The following is a 16,210-nucleotide window of genomic DNA, read 5'->3' as shown; positions in this document are numbered from 1 at the left end:
TAATTTTCATGACCTTAAAATAAGAGGGAGACCAGTGAAATGTTACAAGGACAAATTTGAGACAAGTCTTCAGCTGTATGGCATTAATTTCAAAATATGGGACCTGGTAGCTAGAGGCTTTTGGGACAATAATCATTTACTGGTACTGTTAAAGTCTATAAACAAAACTGTACTGACACCTCAGAATGCAAATGGCAGCAGAGCAATGTAAAAGTAAGAAAGAGAAGCAGCTGTATCTCTGACACCAGCGCCGACCAGTGCAATGCAGGAAGCGTTTCTCTTCAGACTAACTGCAGATCCAAATCCTTGTGTACTCAAATTTAAAGTTGTCAGAGTTGTGGAGAACACACAGAAGACAAGAGTTTGAGAGAGGAATCACTCGTGAAATCTTTAGAGCTTTTCTGGGTGCAGACGGGATTCATAGTCATAGGGGTTGGTCTGAGCTGAAAATCTGTCAGTCATTGAATAATTTGGGAAAAAGGGTAAACAGGCACATGGATTGCAATGGTCAGCACATGGTCAGCTCTGATGTTGAATGGTTTTGACATATGCTGCTTAAAAAAAACTGCATAGAAAATATCTCGTAGAATGTAGGTACTTATTAATCTATTTCTAGAGAAATTCTATACACTCTTATCTGTTTCTAGGGGTGAGAGGGAAAATGACAGGATTTTATGGTAGCTCTGAAAATGAACAAAATTGCTTGTGTGTGCATGTGTTTCTCTAATCTACTCTGGCTTCATTCTGGACTGGTATGCAAATTGGTAGTAAAGAAAGGGAGATCTAGAGAATATAGAAGTTACTGTTTTTTTATAAATATGGTGCTTTTCATCTGAAAGTCACCAAAGACAGGAAGTAACCTCACACAGATTTTACGGATGGGGGTACTGAGGCACAGTCCTGTTACTATGAGTTGACAAACTACCTACCACGCCAATGGCCTAGTAATGCAGCTCCCCTTCCAGAACATCAATCCAGTGTTCCTATTGATATTGTCCCATATGCAGAAAGATTTCTGAGGAAAAGACGTCCCTAGCCTGAAGAAAACATCAGAGCATGGCACACATGCAGTGCACTAAATCAGCAGAGAATCATAGAGCTTCCATTCAGCATTTGGGATAACCTTGAAAAACTTTTTGCTCTGCTGAACCCCAGCTCTAAGCAAAGACAATTACAAGAGTACAAGTGCTTCAGAAAATGACTTTCGAAGAGACTATTGGGAAAGGCAAAACAAGGATATCATCAGACATTTGGATGATGGGTATCACTGATTGTTTTTTACTGTTTTTCCAGCTGTCTTGCCACGTATTGCATGACACTTCATGGAATCAAGCCTTGCCACCATCATGAGATGTATGGGAGGAGAAGGTCCCTGCTTGCTCTGCTGTATTTAGCAATGCAGCGTAGGAGAAGGAGATTGAAGAAGAAAAGAATATGAGGATAATGGGAGAAGTAGATGGTGGTAGAAATAAACAAAACCAAAAGACTGCTAAATAGAAACTGGAGAAGGGCTTAAAAGGTAGAGAGTAGGAGACAAGGAATGTGGAGAGCAGTGTAACAGGGAAAAGGTATCTTTTCAAATGGAAGCATAAGTCCAAAACCATTACTTTCCCTAATTACCTACAAGCTTTGTAGAACAGAGAGTAACATCTTCTGCTTATCTGCACTCTGTATTTTCCATTTTATATATTAATGCTTTTAGCAAAATCATAGCTTATAATTCAGGCTTACCCCATTTTCTTAAAGTTTGCTAAAAGCCTAGGGCAACAAAATCAGAACAGCAGTCTGCTTTTTATGCTATTCCTGCTTTTCTACAGTGTGACAAAGCTGTATATTTTAAAAAATGGCTCTCAGAATATGTCTATTCAAAGCTGTTTCGCCCAGTCTTTTTAGTCTATCCTGATACATTTTTTGTTTGAAATAAATGTTTTGGTTTTTTTTAATTCATTGGCAATATATGATTTCATACTGTCTTTTCAGCGTGGTATGTGGGGCAGAAATGGATCCATTGTGACTTGGGAATCAAAACATTATCAGCTGTGACAAGTTCATAAGTCCATAAGTCATTAGAATAGACTGAAATAAAATGTCATCATCTGAAAACATTTTTTTTTTTTTAATTCCAGCCATTTACAATGTTCTTCTCATGTGAAATTTTGTAGAGTTTCTGGCAAAAACCAAAAAGGAGTAGGACCTGTTTAACAGAAAAACAGTGACCTTGGAGGTCATTGGACTAAAAGGGAGTAAACTGGAAAAGCATCTTCAAGACATAAAACTCAAAATGCAGTGATAATTGTGGTAGCTATCATTTACGAATAGGAGTTTTTACGATGTCTGACTAAAGGCTAATCAAATTAAACAGGAAAACCCTGTTAGGATGGCAGAAACAATGATGGATGAGGGAACTTCGCTACACTGATCGGTGGAAATAGGGCATCCTGCACCAGCTAATTCCTAAAGATCGTCAAAGGAGAGTGATTTCCCATTGACCCTGGCCTAAAGCCCATGCAGAGGAATCAATGAAAACCTCGGTTCCTAGAAAGCCATGCGAACTGAGCAGAGCAGTTGCTTAAAAGGGTGTGGGACTTGCTGTGGGAAGTAGGGAAAGAGAATTTAGGGACTAAGTAAAATGTACATTTTAAGATGATTGTAGTAAACTAGTAAGTAGGAGTAGAAAGGTGATATGACTTCTGTATGTGGCATTTGTTACTTCCCACAAAAGGAGGAGTTTGAATTTTAGATGACTCTTAGTCACAAACAGTTCTTGCTGAAGAGCATTCATAGTGAAGCACCCGTATCTAGCCTGTCTTCCACCTTCTTAATGTTACTGACTTGTGTGTACTTCCAATATTCCTTTGCCCTGGATCTACTGCACATACATTATTTTGTTTCTCTGCCACAATTTTTTGTTATTTTAGATTAATTCAGGGCAGTTTTGCTGGCAGGGACTCATGCAGTAGCCGAGAAAGTTTAAGTAAGTAAAGTCAACAAGTCTACCTGACTGCTAAAATGATTGTAAACTGATAATGGAATTATCATGTTTACACAGAAAAAAAACAGTGAGGTCGCAGAGAAGAACTGCAATAATTATTTGAAAATTAGGCAAAGTGTCTTATAATGGCATTATTAAAGAGTATAAGATAACCGAAAGCTGACTTGATTATGGCACATATGTTCTGGGAGAATATAATCAGATAGTAATATACTCTTTCAGTCTAAAAAATAGCACAACAGAAAACCAGTATCTGGGAATGAAAACCAACCTGTAATCAGATGTAAAATCAGATTTTTACCAGTGTGGATGATAGACTATTGCAACAAACTGGATGCCTTATGAAGTATGAGATTTGGTGAAACAGCAGTAATAGGGCTTGTTAGAGAAGTATACAGAATTACTTAGCTTGTGATGTCCTGAGGGGTGTGATTGGATTACCTCTGAAGGTCTCTGAACACTGTGTCATAAAAGATTTTTAAAGGTGTTTGTGCTTCAGTTGAAAAAAGTATGAATAATATCTGACAGTATCTGACAGGATGCTAAAGAAAGCCAAGTTCATAGCGAGGTAATCTCGTTTATTAAAAATGGGAAAGTTCAGTTGCGTCTATATATCATAATTTTAATGTATAGTCTAAAATATCCATTTTAACTGCAAAAGCTTGAAGTCTGAATCTAGTAACTACATTGTGTCTCTTAAAAATGAGAAAAATTTTATAAATAATTGACATATCTTTGCAGGTTATGCCATGTGTCAACTTTGGACATTAAGTACTATGCAGTTATTTCAGCTTCTGTTCTGAAGTGCATCTTGTGTTTCAAACACATTGAAATAAAAAAGAAAGTATTAAATTTATATTTATATTTTTAATAGAATTTTCACCTTTTGATTTTTGAAGTAGTATAACCATGGTGGTTATTCTTACCAAAAAAAAAAAAAAAAGTGATTCTTGTTATTAAAAGCCTTACTCCAGCTGAGTGCATATCTCTGGGGGGCCGGTGTATGTGTGAAATCCAGTTACGAAGATAGACTACAGCCTACAGAGAATATAATGTGATTACTGTCCAACATTTCTTTATGGTGTGAAGAATCTGAGCATAACCACTTTTGGGCCTAAACAGATGTATTATTTTTACCTCAGCCATCCAACCAGAGTGTTGCAGTATTAGATGTCATGGGGCCTACGGCCAGGCATTGCTTGGATGCTCTGTTTTAATCTTGGATGTACATTTTGTGTGACCACTTATATTGTACAAGACCTGGAAGCCCAGGAGATTTTTAGAGGATGTAAGGAGTCTAGTACCCATTACATTGCCAATCAAACTAAAAAACAGTTTCCTTAACTTCAGCTGCAGAGTTTCCCCACCATGAAACTTAAGGGCAAATCATCATTGAATATACAAACATCTGTTGTACTTGTTCTTCCAAAAGAGACCCAGGAGAGCTGATAGAAGGAGCTAAGCTTACATGAAACTAATGTTAGAACAAGACTTGATGATGGGCTTAAAGGTGACTTTCTAAGGAATTCGTTTTGAAATTGAGCTTGTCCGTTTTTAGACTTTCAAGTCAAGAAAAGGAAACGATGCTGTAAATGGTGTTACAAATTGTTGTCTTTTTGAAACAATCTAATCCAAGGTTGCTGGTACAGTCTCTTGGCCAGCTCAGTTATCAGCAGCTCTCACACTTGAATCAAAGCCCAGGACTTGTAATTCTACAACAAAAGACCATGATGTTCTGATGTTAAATGGATGTTAGCTAAACCTCCTCCACTCAGTTTTTCAGCTCTTTCCACTGTTGTGTCTTCATTATTTTTCCAGCTGTTAGGGTTCTTACAGGCTGAACATGTGTTCCCTCTTCACTTTGAAGCCACTTTAAGGTATCTTCGTGTTAAATTTATTTGGTCCTCCCTTCCCTTTTGGGTTTTACATCCATAGCCATTATAAGCCTGTTCCTTCCCTTTTTCTCACTTCTTACAAACTGCTGTAGAGCCAAAAAAAAGTTGAACATTCAGAACTAGTATTATTTGTTGTGTTTGATTATTTTTAATGATAAATTCATATATAAAATCATATCCTGAGACTGAATTTACTTTGGGTGTAAGTGTTCTCTAATTATTATTGGAGATTACATTTCTATTCTCTAATTATGCTGGAGAGGAATTACTCACCATGTCCTCTATGTTGGGCTAAAATCTGTCTGCTTTAAAGTCAAAAGATGTTTACATTTTACTTCAATGCAGGCAGGATCCCACTTATTAATTACTGAAAATTAAATATTTAAAAGTGAGCTTTTCCCTAGGCATCTAGGATCCCTCAGAAACCTGCAATGGAAAGTATATAACAGAATGAGCTCAGAATATAAACCAAGTTGCAGGTACTAGGATTCAGAAGTGCAAAATTCTCTTCTCCACTCTAATATTGCATGATAATCTAAAATAAAAGTAGAAATATTACTCTTCCTTTTAGCATGTGGATTTCTGATGAAAAGCTATGTAAACTAATTAGAAAATATATAGAATCTTGAAAATCTGAAGCAACTTTCTTTATTATTAATATTCGAGTCACCCCAATGTACTATGGGGCATGAGAGTAGTTTTGCAGTGGGAAAGGATAGTTTCAGGAACTTTTGATCAGCCAAAGTTCCCAGTAGGACAGTAAGGAATACTTGTAGAAGGGATTATTTCATCATGATCTGCTAGAGTTTATTTCTTTGATTTGTCTGGATTTAAATTTCCACTTGATGGTAATTTTTTTGAAGTATTATCCAATATATTTAAATTAATGTAAAGAATTAATTGAATCTCAGCCTGTGAGAAGATAATAAATATCACTAGCTACAGTGTTTTAAACAGTGAACCAAGTCTTCCTCAGCTAGAATAAAATAACATTAGATTATCATTGCTCATTATTTTTTTGACATCTACATGACAGAAAAATTGCATATTAAACAAGAAGATGATAGATAATGTGCAATGACCTGTTAGCATTACATAGTATGTCTACTATGGCTGATGTTTTAAGTAACGGTAGTAAAATTAATGAGTATTTTTTTCTCATATTAATGTATTTAAAGCCATTTCTCCTGCTGATCTTCAGTCTGTACAAATCACAGTTTATCTGGGTAAAAGAACTGAGTCTTTGCAAAGTACAGGTAGAAAATTTAAGAGACAAATCAGCTTGTCTCTGGCCTCCACAGAAAGCTGCTCACTGTGCCTCCTGCACAGTGCTGCATATGTGCACCGAAGATGCAATTTGCTTTTGCCAGATAATGCCAAGCTTCCAGGCTAAAGTAATTTACAATGTCTATTTATATTTGATACAATTTCCAGTCTTGGTATTCAAAATATGTTTAGAAATATTGTTGACTCCAGTATAAGATTTGTGCGATCTGAGAGTAATTTGACCCAAATGTAAGCTGATTTAGAGGAATTTTGTAATCCTGACAAGCATTGGGAAAGTCCTGATCCTCAAATTCCAGCCTGGTCATGGAAACACTAGTTTTATGCCAGCCAAGGAGCTACATTAGGAATGAGTGATCCCTTGATTAAAACTGGCATTTATTGCCTATGGTTGCAGTGTTTGGAAGTATTCTGATCATTAAATTTCTTTGAAGTCTCCTTGGAAGTCTACTGAAAATGAATTTATTCTTTAGCTGGTTTTAAAAGTTGAACAGTACTCTGGGTTCTACTCAATGATTTCTGTATTTACGGATCAGTATTTTCACCTATGAAAAATAAAAATAGGAAAACATTGAGAGTTTCAAGAGTTTATGATCATTATTGAAGATTCTTACGTACATCAATGAAAAAAAATGGAATAATTTTGTGAGTAGAGGAACTGAGGACAATTAGTGTGCTGTCAGCTGCGGTATATAGAAACTGGTGTGCAGGAGATAACTCACTTGACATTTTTTTGTCATGGAGCTCCAGGTCTTTTAAAACGGCTGCAGGTCAGCAGCAGCAATATTTATTTGTCTACAGCACGAAACATTTATTTGTGTAAATTGTATTAGGTATTATGACAAAGGCAAAATGCCTGTGGATCAGGTATATAGATTTTTTTATCGAAAGGTAAATTCTTAATTAACCCCACAGATGCAATAGAAGCAGTGGAAGGTTGTATCCTACCCCCCTGTTCTCAGTACAGCTCTCTCTGGTTTGCAGTGGGATAGGCAGAGATCCAGGTGCTGTGTGTGCAGGGTCAGCTCACAGGAGTATCAGACGTTAGGCCTTATTTCTTCTCAGTATTTGGGGTCTAAAGGAACCATGAGAAAAAAGACCCTAGTTAATTTTGAGGTGCTTGAATATCTCCATTCCAGACGATTTATTTGGTTTTATTAAAGGAGATACAGGATGCAATTTAGTTGATAAAAGCAGCAGTGAGCCCTGAAATTAAGCAGCAGAGCTCAGGGAGGGCTATGAGGCAAAACATTTTTCATGTCTGTAAGCACAGACTTCAAAAACCCCCTCTTCCCTTTAAACCTCTTAAAGATTACCATCCTAGGGGAATTTTATATAACTGAGTAAAATACCAGGTATTTTCAAAACCTGTGTGGGAGAATCACAGTAATATAAGAACCAGTAACTTTAAAATTCCTGTAGATACAATTATTCTGCAGGAATCACCTTTTTTTCCCCAGGAAGGCAGCAGTAATCATGATGCACTCTCTAGAAATATAACGAAATGTTTCTCAGTGCACATCACCTGCAACTCTAGATCTAATGACTCATTTTCACAATGTTTTTACTTTTTTCTTGTAATAGCATTTCTGTTTTGCAGAACACTGAAGATAACTCATGGAGGAACTGTTCTCCAGTCATGCTAACAGCCATTCACACAGTTGCTTAAAAGGATTTTAACAGGAGATGTTTATTCACTAGGGTGTCTCACTGGGTGAATTGTGCTTCTGCAGAATGTACAGACATTAAAATCTTCATGCACGTGAGCAGTTTCACTTGAGCAGTGACTGTCATTCAACAGCCAGAGAACTAAGATCGTGACTCTGAAAATTTTAGTCATTTAAAGTTGGTAGTTATTTCTCCAATGTTGGTGGTTATGACTTCAGGGAGTTTGAAGAGGAACAGAGAGTAAATCTAAACTTTCAAAGTTTAATTCTATACCTTCCTTAATGCTTTCAAATACAAAAATCAGCAAAAAAATGTGGCCTTGTGTCTATACTGTAGGACTGCAGTACCTTTATCAGGAGTGTAGCGTGACATCTTGGAGAAGAAGCAGGAAGGAATCTGCTGCCTCCTGCCCACTTCTTCAACGAAGGCATTCTGAAGCCTGATACAGTATTTAATTTCAATCTGTGAGTTCCATCACTTTGACTGGGAGGTTTTTGTTGGATCTGTGTGAAGACACAGACACTTTATGTCACACGCGTTTCTGAGAGAGGCCATGAGAGTCTACTCTTTGTGTATAGTGAGTGTAGACACAACTCGAAGTGGGACCTGAACCCCATAAGGTAGCCTGAGGTCAATTTTGTTAAAGGATGTATATGTCAGAAACATGTGGCAATAGGGAGTTGGGATGAAACGATGCATTGCAGTTGTCTCTGTTATTCACTGGCAGGTTGGCTTGCAGTGGATCTGTACAAGCGCTCTAATGAGATGACTGTCACAGGAGTACAGCTGTTCTGTTTCGACGAACAGCTCCTCTGGAGCAGAACAGATGCTCTGAGTTGGAGCAGAGCCTGAGCTGGGAGGCCCAGCTGGATGCTAGCTGGCTCCTTCCTGGGCAAACATCTTCTCAAAGCCAGGCATACTGGAAGGTGCAGCACAGAGACACACAGATGTCTTTGAACGAGCTCAACCTGGCTCCAACTTGGAGTATTAGCTGGAGTTCAGGGCTGGCCCCTGTAGACCTGCCAACAGAGTGTTCAACAGTGACAACCCTGAAGCTCAGAGAGGGGCAAGAACGAAGTGGTGGTCCCCTTACAATTGGAGAGAAAGGAGATGACAGTCTATATTTTGTATAATTTGCTTTTTAGCTTAGACAGTGGTGTGTTAACACACAGGACAGGCTTGAAGCAGTGCTATGGCCCCCATCAGCGTGCTGGGAAATGTAAAGCAGTGATGCCCAAGTGACTCTGCAGCCCTGGCTTTGTGCGTTACTCACGCACATCTCTCCTACATCCTGAACTCCTGAAGTTACCTGGGTAATCTCCTCTGTAGGTAAGAAGTAAAAGCTTATTAAGGAAGCAATAATTCTATAGGAACTGAGGGAAAGGGTTTCCTGGTTGTATTGGTTGTGGAGCAGGATAGAATATGAAGTTTTTTTATAACTATAATATTTTAGAGTAAATGTGTTTGCTCTTTTTAAACACAATATATTTAGTCTGAGAAAGCAAAGTTGGCTTCTATGTAGAGGTTGTGTGGGAGACCTTTACTTCTCATTGATTTAACCACCAATATTTAATGGCATTAGATGCTGTTGAGACACAACTGCCACCAGATTTGCTTACATTTTTGGAGACTAGAAAAGGTGCAGGTAAGGTACTAGATGAGCACTGATGCTCTAGAATATGTAACTGTAATGTATTTGCCTTGCTGCTTAGCTTGAGCACTGCCAAAGTTTCTTTCAGGACTTCCAATAAATCCCTAGGATATGTTATAAAAAACTTCGATAAGAACCTATTAGTAATTCCCAGGCAATGTCTAATGAAAGAGAACCATAGGATTTCTTAAAATTAAAATAGTGCACAGAGAATAGGATGTAATATTGTAAAAAGCATTTGGATTATTAACACAGACCACAGCCAAACTGAGATCTTTCTCTACTGCTATGACATATTTTAATGTAAGAATTTAATATAATATGTAAATTTGGTCCTTTATTGTATGTTTAAAAGAGCCTGTGTAGTCTCCACTACTAGCAGGATTCCAGTAGATCCTCAGCTGCCAGGAAACAGAAACATATAGCGCATACCTGAGGTATGGTGTAGATCTTGAGACCTAGCTCCCTGTAAAGTTCAGTTTTGCACTACTTAGCTACAGCATCCTGATTACCTCCTGTGTTTTTAACCTTCTTTACTGCTTTACTCTCTATCTCAATTCCAGAGAATTTTTAGGGTCTAACCTGTTGAGAACCTTTCCTCAGTTTCAGAAACAGCTGCTGCATATATCTAGTAATTGTCACACTTTTTTCAATAAGTTTTTGGACATCTAAAAAAAGGCTGTCCTGCTTCATTTCTTACATGCAAAACTATAGCGTATTGCAGTTAAAATCTTCCTCACTGCTTCTCTCCCATGAAAAATGGTGTGTGTGAAGCAGGTAGACTATCATGGAAAATTATTCAGATTAGGAACGCTGTCTGCTTTCATTGAGACTGGGCAAAGAAAATATTGGCTTGAATGGCAGAGGATGTATAAGGTATGATTTCTTCTTTTGTTCAAGTAAAAATAAATCCCATTAGCCTGTCAGTTCCAGGTTTGTCTCATAAAAAAAAGGTCTAAGGACTTTCATTTTTTTCTGCAATGAATTATATATTTATGTTCAAATCTATTGGACATTAAGAGAAAAAAAAAAAAAAAAGCAAAATGATTTGCCAGGAATGTCAGTTTCTGTTCAAGACAGCTTCACCACAGTGGTTACAAGTCTATTGCTCCCATGCATGCCAAATCAGCCAGAAAAACTTGAAAAAATAATCAAAGACACATTTTTAAGAGATTATTCTTTGTTTGAATTAACCTCCAAGATTCTTTAAATAGCAAAACCCACATCAGGGTTTTTCTAAACTTCTGTTCATGCAGCCCAATTATGTTAGGTTGAAATAGGCTACATACAATAGCTTTTTATTTTTGTGAAGTACTATCAGAGCAGTCGGAGCCAGATGATATAATTAGCATTTCTTATTCCCTGGGCAGTCCCAGTAAAGCTGTTACTAACTTTGATAACATCATGGAGAATGACTCAGATACACTAGTAGATAATTTTCCATTGTAATTAGGTGCATAATTTCTAGCATGAAATAAGGCAAATAATTAACGCCTCATATTTTATTTAAAATATTTAAATCTCATTAACTCTTTCAGATACTTTTACAGAAATGATAAAATGAAACTGAAGTGTAAAATTCTAATTGCTGGATATCAATTATAAAAAGATGTGTCTTTTGCCAAGATGCTACAATAAGCTCTAAGAGGAAGCTTATGTAATGGGACAAGACAGGAAATTTAGACTAATACTCTGGCAGAGAACAGAGTGAAATCAAGACAGAAGGCAACGTCCCTTAACAGAGGGACTTTCACTGAGAATACAGAGGGGTTGCTTCCTTGAGGCAGATGTAGGTGTCACAGAGCTCGTCACTGAGAGCTCTGCTCTTTCAGACATTCATCTGTCTCATGGCACTAACAGTTTGGCATCTGCCCAAGCTCATCCATATGGTGAGATTTAAGCACATAAGGATGGCATTCATAGAAGATAGCACGTGAATCTTGTCCTCAGCTAGCTTCTGGAAGATGTGAATAATGGGTTATGTGGTTTTAGAAAAAAATCTACCTTTCCCTAGGAGTTAGATCTGCTCTGTTTGGCTCTTTATGCACAGATAGTTTCCTGGAAAAGCCTAATCCCTTTATTTCAAAAATTTAACCTCATATTCAGAGACTTAATAAAGCTGATTTTCAGTGCTTTCCTCTGACACAGAGAGCTGAAAAGAAAGCTCTGTGCCTACGTCTATAGTGTCCCCTGAGGTTCAGTGCAAAGTTACCTAGGCTAGGATTTAAGTGAGCTGGCTGAAGTGTTGAATGTGGTCTACCTATGAGTTTGGATCTCCTCGGTAAGTAAATTAAGCCCCATGTGTCGAAATTCTGCTCAAGAAGGTGAACAAAGAGGTTAGATACTGATGCCAGAGCCATTAGGGATGTGTAAATATCTCGACAGGCAGACAAGGCAAAATCAAATGACTTGGATCCCAAGTGCAATGGCCATTCCTGAAAATGCAGCCTTGCACATTTGTGGTGGGAAGCAAGGATTGAAAAAAGCAGCCTGAGACTGTAGTCCCTCAGAAACCACCATAGGGAGGGGAAGTTATAAGAGAACCATTTTGTCAGACCTTAAAAATAGACATTTGTATCTGCAGCTCCAACTGAAATTGCTGCTCTTTCCAGAAATGTTGCTGAAAACTCCTAGAGAAATGTGGGAACTAACTAGAAGATAAGAAAACTCACATGCTGTTTCTCTTGTTTCTTTCTTTGTCACTGATGCCTTTATGCTTAGTGAACATGTCTGTCTACAATGAAATTTCTCATGCATCTGTAGATAGCTTTGTAGGTAACATCTTTCTGATTAAACCACTTTGAACAGTAATGACCAAAGATTGTGATATTTCCGCATGTTTCTCTTCTTCACAAAGAGAAAAATTTATTGGTCACTTTTTTTCTTTCCAACAAAAGGACAGACTAAACATGCCACACCAACACTAATGACAGCAAACACTGTTCTTTAGGTCAGGCAGCCTCATCCTTCTTGTAATCAAGGAAAATAACCTCCTCTGTCTAGCCTTTATGGTTGTCATACTTTCTTTTTTGAGATGCTCCTTCCTAAGAGGTATCTATGTACCACTTCCTTTTCTTTCTTGGCTGGAAGCCTATGTAAGTTTTCCTTACAGAGCATAGCCAGATCTTCTGGATCTCTAAAGAGGAATATTTTACAAAGACATATATTTTAGCTTATCTCAAAGTTCTGAAAGGGTTTTTGTTGATCTGAGGGACAAATCAGTCAAAGATGGCAAAGAATGCCTTCATGTGTTATTGTAAATAATTTATGAAACCTGGGTTTTCAAGCCATGTTAAAATTCATATGAACATTAGATTTACAATTTAAGTTTGTGAATGAGCTGAAGCACTTCTTCAGGCTTGTAATCAGGCAGATATGTAGCACTATGTACAGCAAGGGAGACTTGGGACTTGTGTCCAGATCGTCAGATGTAGTATGTAGCCAACTCTCATTGACAAAGAATCTAAGTTTGGTCCTTGGATAAACACCTTGGTGTCTCACTTTAATCACCCGAAGATAGAATATGCCAGTAATATCTGTTCACTCTCAAAACAACCTGATTTTACTTAACTTAATATAAATTTCTTTAGCAGGTTTGGATTGGTAGCTAGTAACAACTTATTCAATGAGAAAGTGCTCTTGGCTGTCTTTCTGGTTTTGGAAGAAGTACAAACCAGTTGTCTCGCCCTTAATAATCTCTTTTGGTCAAATCGCATAGCTTTGTTGGGGCTATATTCCTCTTACTTGACCATAGTCATCTGAACATTAAGTATGTGCTCCAATTTAGTTTAAGTTAGCCATTCAGCAGACAATATGAGGCACCCCTGGAAGAAAGTCAGCCCACTTTTTGCGTGAAGAACATGCCTGCCACCGTCCAACCAGTGGTTTGTGTTTCAGACCAATAATTTTTCTCTGAGCAAAGCAAATTCTTTCAAAACTCACCCTCTGTCCTACCCAGAGTAGTCAAACAGATAACCATTGCTGAAATATCATTTTCTCTACAGAGCCCTGAATATCCTCAGAAGTAAAACAGAAATAAGAACAAACTTCTGAGGCTTGGAGGTGTAACTCAGGAACCTGTATCCTTTTCCCTGTGTACACTCACCTCAGAAATATATGCTGCCTTCATTGGGACCAACCAGTCAGTCAATTTTAATCTAGGCATGTACATAGGAAAATGTACAATTTGCAACCACCATACTTTGATCTTGACAGCTGTATGTCCTGAGTGCGCACTAGCACGAGTTGTGGAAGGTTTTGTTCACATGATCTTCCTCCACGAAAGGATGACTTTCTCGCAAGACTCTTGAATAAGATCACCCATGCTCATGGAAAGGTTTTAGAGACTTTAGGGTATGCTACACACACCATACCTTCCTGCCATAGTGCTGAATTCAGCTGCTACGTCCTGGGGTAGTGGGCCTTTTGGGCTGAGGTGTCACAGAATCACAGAATGTCAGGGATTGGAATGGACCTCGAAAGATCATCTGGTCCAATCCCCCTGCCAGAGCAGGAACACCTAGATGAGGCTACACAGGAAGGCGTCCAGGCGGGTTTTGAATGTCTGCAGAGAAGGAGACTCCACAACCTCCCTGGGCAGCCTATTCCAGTGTTCCGTCACCCTCACTGTCAAGAAGTTTCTTCTCATATTTAAGTGGAACCTCCTGTGTTTCAGTTTGTACCCATTGTCCCTTATCCTATCATTGGTTGTCACCGAGAAGGGCCTGGCTCCATCCTCGTGACACTCACCTTTTACATATTTATAAACACTAATGAGGTCACCCCTCAGTCTCCTCTTCTCCAAGATAAAGAGACCCAGCTCCCTCAGCCTTTCCTCATAAGGGAGATGCTCCACTCCCTTCATCATCTTCGTGGACCTGCGCTGGACTCTCTCCAGCAGTTCCCTGTCCTTCTTGAACTGAGGGGCCCAGAACTGGACACAATATTCCAGATGTGGTCTCACCAGGGCAGAGTAGAGGGGAAGGAGAACCTCTCTCGACCTACTAACCACCCCCCTTCTAATACACCCCAGGATTCCATTGGCCTTCTTGGCCACAAGGGCACAGTGCTGGCTCATGGTCATCCTGCTGTCCACCAGGACCCCCAGGTCCCTTTCCCCTACACTGCTCTCTAACAGGTTGTTCCCCGTCCTATACTGGAACCTGGGGTAGTTCCTGCCCAGATGCAAGACTCTACACTTGCCCTTGTTATATTTCATTAAATTTCTCCCTGCCCAACTCTCCAGCCTGTCCAGGTCTCACTGGATGGCAGCACAGCCTTCTGGCGTGTCAGCCACTCCTCCCAGCTTGGTGTCATCAGCAAACTTGCTGACAACGCACTCTAGTCCCTCATCCAAGTCACTGATGAATATGTTGAATAATACTGGTCCCAGTACTGACCCTTGAGGCACTCCACTAGACACAGGCCTCCAACCAGACTCTGTCCCATTGACCACAGTGTCCACTAAACTCATCTCCGGTCTCAGATATGAGGTTGGGGTGAAAGGGCAGAGCTAAACAGACAAGGCAGAATCATGGGACTGCTGACTGATGCTACTACTCATATGCTTGAAAAGTGATTCACATGCTTAGATGAGGAGTATAGGTTGAGAGTCTGTTTAGAACAGAAAAATACAGTGAAATGAACAAGTGAGACACATACACAAAGCAAAAACATTTCATTTGTAATAATACCAAACAGAAACTAGGCAAAATATCATGACTCTTAGAGAAGAGCACTGAAAATTGCTGATTAATATTCGTTTCTATTATTATTATATGGTATACACATACATATGGTATAAAGCAATCTGTGAAGTAATACAAATGAGCTACTAACACTGCTGTAAAGATGGCTAAAATTGTGTTAAAACTGAACAAATTGCATACTTCCACAAATATTTAAAGTTAATCTGTATGTAGTACACTGAGGAAAACAAATTAAATTTCTAGTTAGGCTGCTTGTAGGCATTTATTAAAGCAGCACAAGAATTTCAATGGGCACTTCACATTAGTAGCATTTGCAAACTTGGGGACAGAGTCTGGTCTTGTGAAAGAAACTCTGAATCAGCCGAAAAGAACACATTTTTTTTTGAAAGGTTAGGACTTGTAAATCCAAACATCGCTATATTTTGCCATCTGATCTGCTCTCTGACCTCCAGATGAGCAGATCTGAATAGATCTCATATTGATTAAAGGGATCTTAGGTAGTCACTGAAATGAAGATGCTGGGGCTCAGTTCAGTGGTCAAAGGACAGACTTCAATGCCATTTGTGATGACCTGGGGGATCCTGCCCAGCCTCCATAAACTGCTACAGAAAGGCACAGGTCTTGTACAGTTCCTGTATTGCTTCAGGTGCACAGGCCCCTCTCAGTAGCCGTCTAAACTGAAGTATCTTCATCTGTGAGGAAATACTTGTAACTCAGATTATATAACTAAACATATCTGCAAACAGATGGCTCAGTAGCATCCATTTGTTTTACAGGGGAATCGTGCATGATGTAAGTGTAAGTGCAGGGATGTGCTTATCAAACTCTAAAAATCTGCTTTGTGAATGCAGAACTAGTGCACAGCTATGTGACAAGTGTGATTAGTAGTGGTTAAACTGGTAGAAGCAAAACAACTTACTGTGTAAGCATATCCAAAGAAGGCAAAGGCTGTATTACAGTATAAAGATAGTTGTGAGATAGCTGTAAGGATCTTGAATGGTACATAAGCATA

Source organism: Caloenas nicobarica, chromosome 4 (genome assembly GCF_036013445.1).
Source record: "Caloenas nicobarica isolate bCalNic1 chromosome 4, bCalNic1.hap1, whole genome shotgun sequence".
In the NCBI taxonomy this organism is placed as follows: Eukaryota; Metazoa; Chordata; class Aves; order Columbiformes; family Columbidae; genus Caloenas; species Caloenas nicobarica.
Note: the sequence above shows the minus strand (reverse complement) of the source record.